At 35.5% G+C, this 8,032-nt stretch overlaps 1 pseudogene; it reads left to right on the top strand.

The window, feature by feature from the left end:
- Window positions 1-8,032, top strand: part of LOC107703900 (probable leucine--tRNA ligase, mitochondrial) — a 63,905-nt pseudogene that overhangs the window by 549 nt on the left and 55,324 nt on the right.

The raw sequence follows: 8,032 nt of genomic DNA, 5'->3' as shown, positions 1-8,032 counted from the left end.
GAGAGCTGGTGGGCGGCTGACGGAAACACTTCTGTCCTCTGAAGAAGCCATACAGCATGTTTCTCAATAGCCTCATGTGCGTCAGATTAGCAGCTGTTTGATAACTGGGTCATTGTGAAAAGAAATCCAAATATGCTAGATTATATGTGACCCTGGACCACAAAACCAGTAATAAGGGTCCATTTTTTTTAAATTAATAAGCTCTCCATTGATGTATGGTTTGTTAGGATAGGACAATATTTGGCCGAGATACAACTATTTGAAAATCTGGAATCTGAGGGTGCAAAAAAATCCAAATATTGAGAAAATCATCTTTAAAGTTGTCCAAATGAAGTTCTTAGCAATGCATATTACTAATCAAAAATTAAGTTTTGATATGTTTACAGTAGGACATTTACAAAATATCTTTATGGAACATGATCTTTACTTAATATCCTAATGATTTTTGGCGTAAAAGAAAAATCTATAATTTTGACCCATACAATGTATTTTTGGCTATTGCTACAAATATACCCCAGCGACTTAAGACTGCTTTTGTGCTCCAGGGTCACATATGTTCCAAATATGTTCAGATTTCCGTTTAGGAAGTCTTTGCTAATTAGTGCATATTTAATTAGATAATGCCTCATTTGCATATTTAAACATAACATTTAAGTAAACTTGTAATGCAAATAGTTGTCTTAATGTACTCTGAATAATCAACTGGAAAAATATGGCGAGGTTTATTCATTAAAATGTTTACTCTATTCAAATGTAGTTTAAAATATAAAAAGAGAATAAAGGAAAAACAAACAAAATAATTTATTAATGATATAAAACATAAGGAATAATATAAGATACTTTATTATTTAAAAAAACAAATATATAAAATGACTCAAATTTTATACTGGATTGTTAAAGCCATTTTTACCTACATTTATAGGAAGGACCCAAATGATACTAATTTATTAGAATGACCTCGAATGAATTATAACGAACTAATGAAATGCTTTTTCATAAGAAAATAAAAAAGAAAGTAACTCTTCTTTTTCTTTATTTTTTTAAACATTTTGCAAAACCTCCCACATGCATTGTCTTTGTACTGATAAATGATTTTTCTTTAATGTGACCAATTTAGAAGTTTTTCATTTGTTTCTAAGGGGACAGGTTTATTTCCACCTTCCACTATCGTCTCATGTTGCCATAGTTATGGCACAAATATATCCCAGTCTGTTTGTTTCTCTAACAAACAGACATCTGAACACAATACACCCCTATCAGATTAATTGAAGGAAAATGATGTATATGAAATTATATGTATTGGTATTCATCATCAGGCCACGCTGTCATTGTACTCTCTTTGACTGTACACATGAAATTTTATTCTTAAAGTCATTGTAAACTTTTTGTTGACATCATTTTCAGAGTTATGGAGTAATAAAAAGAGATCCAAAATCCCATTTGTAACATAACCATGAATATATCAAAATAAAATTGTAATTACAACTTCCTAACTCATAAATACGACTCAGCAGGACTTAAGTGAATGAATGAAGCAAAAAACATAGTCACGATACAACCATCCCTAACCACCATCTCTACTCTTCAACAATGGTAACTCTTTTAAATGTCAAACATAAAACACTAACAGTTCTTTCCCTTTTACTTATTAGTGCATACAATAATAACGCTTCATCTCAACATTTAATCTCCAAATTCAGTCCTATGCAAATCATGCTGGGAACTAAAATTCCACTTATGTAGTTTCAGTTAATGCAATTAAAATGATTCATTAAGTCCTAACACAAAATTTTTTTTAAAGTAAATTGTACATATGAGAAGTGGACTGAACACAATGAAGTTGTGATAAAATACTTAGCAATTGTGTTGCATAATGATCTTTAAAAAAGCATCATATGACCCCTTTAAGTAAAATAAATTGAACAAGCAGCAAAAATAATTTTCTTCCACCAATGTAGGTGACATACGGAGCGCTTTTACGAAACATTTCTAGGAGTTATCAGTGTGAGCTGTCTTTATATGGACAAGAGCAAGTGAAAATGCATTAAGAAAGGCGAGAGGAGGGGATTTTCAGTGACAGTATGCCATGTTTTTACTTTGAAGTGGCTCTCCCTTGAGATTTTCATTCAAAGAATCCCTTCCACCTCATGGAGAAAACCTTTGTATGTGTGAGAAAAGAGATGTCTGGCTTCTGAAGCATTAATCTTACAGAGAAGCTGCTTTTTGTTCTGGTTTGTAGGTTGGCTTTTAAGCTTGTTGTTGTGTTCTGTAGGAGAGAGTGCTCTGCTATCATGAGGACACGTCCCTCACTTCATGTGTTTGCTGGAGCTGCATTTATTAATGGAGTCATTCAAAGACTGAAAGCTCAGATTTCCTCCATCCAACCAACCGGCCCAGAGATGAATCGAAGTACAATTTAATTCAGTATCAGTAACAGTAACAGTATCAGTACAAGATTGTGTTTAAATTATTTTTATGAGGGAATGCTATGAAACACTGTGAATGACGTGATTGAATCAGAAATGGCAAAACAATGTGAAACTGTTGTCATTGATTGTAAGCAGGGTCGGAAATACTTTTTTTTTTCATTAAGGGGCAATATTTACCCAATATTTGGAACTGATTTTCTTACCTTTAGTGGCAGTTTTTGTCTTGTAGGCAAGAACTTAAATTTAACCAATGACTTCAATCAATCAGACTGTTTCCAATAAAATACCAACGTCATCTTTATGCTGTAAAGATGGAACAGAAGCTACAGTAAACCGATAGTTTAATGCTGCTTGAAGGTGACAAACATGTATTTACACAACAGTTGCATAATGTAAATTGCCTATAAATTAAAAAAACGGACTCATTTCAGGGTAATAGGGTTGCAATATTATGAAAAAATAATAAATTTTGCCCCCCAAGTAACGTAATGTTTATTGCAAAATAGATATAACTCATATGTCATTCATGAATAAATAATAAAGGATGTGAAAAAGTTTAAAATACTCGCCAATTTATTAGAAATCTATTCTTCTATAAATGTTAATTTCATATGGGTTTGAAAAACGTTTATACAGCTTCCAAAAAAGAAGTTTCAATTTATTAAAAATGTAAAAATAAAAAGTATGTTCCTTACACTAATCTTAAGCATTTTAATCATTATTCAAAAATTAAAACAAACAAAATCATATTTAAATGTACTATTTAAGATAATTTTTTTATAACATCACAATAATCCACAAGTAATCCACACCACTCCAGTCCATCAGTTAACGTCTTGTGAAGTGAAAAGCTGTGTGTTTGAAATAAACAAATCCATCATTCAGACATTTTTTACTTTAAACCCTTGCTTCTGGCTAAAATATGAGTCCATAATCTATAATAATGCATCCTCCAGTGTAAAAGTCCATCCCCTTTTGTCCTCAAACATCAAAATGCACCCAACATATTTGTGTAGAGCTGTTTCGGACTGTGGCTTGTAGACAATCCAGACCACGTTTTCACCGGAGAAAGCAACATTATGGATTATGGACTCATATATTTTGCCAGAAGTTTGAAGTTAAAAATATCTGAATGATTTATTGATATTTGTTTCTCACAAACTTGCAGCTTTTGGCTTCTCAAGATGTTAACTGATGGACAGGAGTGGTGTGGTTTACTTGTGGATTATTGTGATGTTTTGGGAACTCGTGGCCTAATGGTTAGAGAGTCGGACTCGTAACCCAAAGGTTGCGGGTTCGAGTCTCGTACCGGCAGGGATTGTAGGTGGGGGGAGTGAATGTACAGCGCTCTCTTCCACCTTCAATACCACGACTGAGGTGCCCTTGAGCAAGGCACCGAACCCCCAACTGCTCCCCGGGCGCCGCAGCAAAAAATGGCTACCGTTCCGGGTGTGTGTTCACGGTGTGTGTGTGTTCACTGCTGTGTGTGTGCACTTTGGATGGGATAAATGCAGAGCACTAATTCCGAGTATGGGTCACCATGCTTGGCCACATGTCACTTCACTCACTCACTCACTCACTCTTTATCAGCTGTTTGGACTCTCATTCTGACGGCACCCATTCACTGCAGAGCATCCATTGCTGAGACAGTGATGTAATACTACATTTCTCCAAATCATTTGTGGATGAACTAGTCCTTTAAAATATGTTTTTTTTTTTTTTTTCACAAACACCCTCAAAATCAGATGGGTTCCTGCTGTGGTATTTCTGTGGTCGTTTGAAGGTGTTCATGGCATGGCTTCTAAAAATAGTCTGACCCTGAGCCGAGAACATTTAACACCTTTTGCTTTCATTCCCCAGACATGTGCTGCAGTCCTGCTCCATCTGCCTTGTTTTCCTTGTTTTCTCACAGTTAGTTTTCACATGTTCTCACCACACCAAGGGTTTCTAGTACAGTCACTGGGCTTTTCATAAAAAAGAAATATGCTTCTCTTGCACTCTGAATAGATTTTAGTGGGGTCGACTCTCTGAAAACTGACCTCAATTGTTTATGTACCAAATTGATCAGAGTTAGTTCCACGCACCTGAAGACTGATTCACTGGATTAAGGGAAAAGCTTCTGGGGGAGATGCGGTGGAGATGTATTCTCTCCCAAAATGTGTCTCTGTCTCTTTCAGCTGCTGAATAATTCAGGCCTTTTTGACCTGCACTGATTAATGCTTGCCCAGTGCGGCGCACTTCTTCAAAGCTGTCATGAATCATTAAAACTGCCGCGGAGAGCGTGACTGAATGTATGAGCCTTAGCGGGTCTCGCAGGTCAGCAGCCTGCGCTTAAACGAGTCATGTGAAGGCCTCATATTAGGGATCTGCTGTGAGAACTACCTGGCGATATTGAGTTTCCACTACACTAGACGTGATTGCTTGTATCTGACCAGGACAGTCTGGGCTGAATATTATTACAGCAACCAGCATACCAAAAAGTACCATTGCATGTTACCATGTTAAATCAAGATAATTATAATGTACACCATAAATGAAAATTGAAAAATTCTCCTAAATTCTTTTCTTTTTTCCCCAAATTTTCATTTTTCTGTATTATATTTTAATGGTTAAAATAAATGATAGTGAACTGAAATGGTTTAATTAATTTAGCAACAATTTGTTTAGTTTTTTCTTGAGTTCTGTGTTTTTCTTTTTTCTTTTTTTAAATGGTTTAATTGAAATGTAATAATCAAAAACCATGTCTAATCAATTGTTTTTACATTCAAAAACAATTTAATAGTTTATACATTTTTTTCTTTTTTTTTTTTACAATAATAGGACTCTATAAAATGTTTTATTTTCTCAGAAATGCTGTGTTGACTGTTTTAATTAACTTTTCAGGATTTATGATTTAAAACAAACTTATCAAAAACGCTGGTTAACAAATAAAGGCATAACATTTTTAAAAATGCAATTAACCTTTTAAAATGTAATCAAATGAAAATGTTTATCAGTCTATTCATAAGTATGCTCCTACATACCTTTCAGAGCTTATTTCAATTCAGCAGCCCTCCAGAACACTTATAGGTCAGCGAATCAAATTCAACTAAAGGTGCCAAGATCTAGACTGAAACACGGGTGATAGAGCGTTTATGGTAGCTGGTCCCAATCTTTGGAAAAGCTTACCACAACACATTAGATCCGCATCCAATTGAATAATTAAACAGTTATCCTACACATTTTTGAACAATTGAAGGTTTTTTTATTGGCTAGTAAACTAGTAAAACCACACATTCTGAACAATTATAGTCTGAAGCAGTGTATTAGTAGTTAGTTAGTATAAGACAAATCTGCAAAAATAGGGCACAATCTACTATGTTAACATGAAGAAATATTATGTACAGTTTTTTTTTTAAACTGCATTTTAAATTACACATTGTATTTTGTGCTTTTGGGCTACAGGGTTACAACGGATAATGGAAAATGGATATGTCCTGGAAAATTAGAGCCTTAGATATTTTTCTTAGTGTACTAACTGATCAACAGTCGCAGGTACAAGCTACAAACAAGGTGCATCATAAATGAGCAATTATGAAATTATTATTATTATTAAATTGAACAATTGCAAATAACAGGAAACTTAATATACGTGATGTGTGTACTCTTTAATTTCCTCTTTTTGTGTAATTGTGTGCCTTTTATCGTTCGAGTCACTTATCAAAAGTTGTTAAAAGTTGCCAAATAAATTTTAAAAATAGCTACATTTGTTGCTAGGTGCTTTTGGAAGAAAACGTTGCTAGGGTAGTCATAAAGTTGCTAATTTTAGCAACAAAGGTGTCCCAATCTTTGGACTAGCTTACCACAACACATTAGATCCACACCCACTTTGTCCATTTTTAAGCATAAACTTAAAGACTACTTATTCTCTCTTGCTTTTAAATAATGTGTATATACGGTATGTGGCCTTTTTTTTTTTTAACTGTGTTTTAGGGTTATATTGTTTTCTTTTTGCTGGTATTTAGTTTTATCTTTGAATTGTAAAGCACCTTGGACAATGAACATATGGTGCTATATAAATAAAAGACTAAGACTAAAGGTCTCTGCACACTCCGAATTTCCGAGTCCGAATTTTTCGTCCGAAATTTTCGCATGTTGAAAAATACGACCTCACGTTGTGTCAATCACGTTTACACACTGCCTCCGAAACTTTCGTCCGTCATAAACAAAATCGGACCGGGTTCGATTTTCTGCGTTTTCGCATCCGTAGCAAGCATTTTGATAGGAAAGGATGACGAATACGAAAAAAACGGAAAAACGCAAAGTTTCGGACTCAGTGTGCAAGGACCTTAAGACTTTATTTTTTTCTGTTGAGCACAAAAGATGTTTTGAAGAATGTTGGAAACCAAAGAGTTTGAGGTCCCTTTGACGTCAATAGTATTTTTTCCCATGCTATAGAAGTCAATGGGACCCGAAACCGTTTTCAAAGTATCTATAAAAGAAAGAAAGTTCTACAGGTTTGGAATGTCATAGAAAATCTTACAGAAATTCTTCAAAACGAAAAAGGCACAGAATGACTCTTTTGTTTTTTGTTTTGTTTTTATAGCTCCTGGAAGAAGTTCTACGTCCTCTCCATGTTCCCGTACCCATCGGGTCGGCTGCATATGGGCCACGTGAGGGTTTACACCATTAGTGACACCATCGGCCACTTCCAGAGGATGAGGGGCCATCGGGTAATGGCCCCTCTTAAAACACTCATATCAGAATTTACTGCTCTCTGTCAGCAGCACACACATAGTATGATGATTTATCCTCTCACCAGCCTCGTTTTTATATTCACACACCCACACACAGACACACCAAAACACGGTCTCATAAATGGAAAAGCTGCAGTCAAGGTCTGCTGGAATGACGTGTGTTTTAATTATGAGGTGTCTGAATAATGGAAATGGTGTGAATATGTTCTTAATTAGAGCTCAAATTAAGATTGTCATGTTTCAGAATGTGCACACACCTTTTGAAAACAGCACTTTCTAAAGCCTGTGGCTCACCGCGCCAAAGAAATGATGTTATGATTTGTGAGAATGCTTCTGAAAAATGCCGTCAGTTTATAACTAGGAGACAGAAGGTCATCGTGGACATCATTATCCTGATGCTAAACTGATGGAGTGTGTGTGTTGTGACCTGAATTGATATGACCACAGGAGTCGTTTTATGTCATGGTAACAGTACATGCAGTAATATATACAGTAGAAGAGTCATGTTGCTGAAAAGTCAACATGTGATTTATTACCACGTGGTAATGTCTTTTTCAACACATTCTCATTGGAAAAATGTGCCTCTACCTACATTTTTTAAAAACATACCTATACATACAGTCAAACCAAAATGTATTCAGATGTTTATATAAAGTGAAAGTGACGTGTGGCCAAGTATGGTGACCCATACTTGGAATTAGTGCTCTGCATTTATCCCATCCAAAGTGCACACACACAGCAGTGAACACACACACACCGTGAACACACACCCGGAGCAGTGGGCAGCCATTTTTTTTGCTGCCCGGGGAGCAGTTGGGGGTTCGGTGCCTTGCTCAAGGGCACCTCAGTCGTGGTATTGAAGGTGGA

The sequence above is a fragment of the Sinocyclocheilus anshuiensis genome, unplaced genomic scaffold (genome assembly GCF_001515605.1).
Source record: "Sinocyclocheilus anshuiensis isolate Anshui unplaced genomic scaffold, SAMN03320099.WGS_v1.1 scaffold991, whole genome shotgun sequence".
NCBI classification, from domain to species: Eukaryota; Metazoa; Chordata; class Actinopteri; order Cypriniformes; family Cyprinidae; genus Sinocyclocheilus; species Sinocyclocheilus anshuiensis.
The sequence above is the reverse complement of the archived record's forward strand: the minus strand, read 5'-3'. Positions and strand labels throughout refer to the sequence as shown.